Below are 660 nucleotides of genomic sequence, written 5' to 3' on the forward strand. Positions count from 1 at the left end.
TTAAAAATATATATAAAAAAAAAAAAACTTAATGAAATACCTAAACCAAATAAAATACAATTTATAACTTTAAATACTAAATAATATGTATATATTTATATATTTATTCCCTTGAAAATGAAAATAATTTGTGAATAGCTTTAGCATCCCGTCTCTTTCTGCGTCCAAGTCTAGCTCCATCTCCTTGGGCACATTTTCTCCGCTCTAGCCCAAGGTTATCCCGCATCTGGACATCTAATCATCTAGGCTGGGTTCAGAAAGGGTGGGGGGGCTGTATCTTGTTGTGCCCCCTTCATCCTCACCTCCGCACACCGCCTGTCCTCATGTCATTATGCATTCAAGCCTTCATCCGGTCTCCCAGCACACCCCACTGTGATGAATGAGTCTGACCTTGGCAAATAGAGAGGTTGGAATACAATAATTTTTAGATTTTTTCGCAAAATTTCATTCTCTATTTTGACCCTCCGTTGGATTGACGGATGACCAAGTATTTTCCCCGCACCTAATGTAGGCACGGATCCGAACGTTTTAGATTGATTCACGTAAAATGGAGGCGGCTGCCACATATGTGTGCCATTATGGGTAATTGAGGCATTTATGTCTCTTGTCCCTCTGACCTAAATGGATCATTTTTTTGCACCTTGTCAAAAATAATAAAAA

Source organism: Sinocyclocheilus rhinocerous, unplaced genomic scaffold (genome assembly GCF_001515625.1).
Source record: "Sinocyclocheilus rhinocerous isolate Xijiao unplaced genomic scaffold, SAMN03320098_v1.1 scaffold539, whole genome shotgun sequence".
NCBI lineage: Eukaryota > Metazoa > Chordata > Actinopteri > Cypriniformes > Cyprinidae > Sinocyclocheilus > Sinocyclocheilus rhinocerous.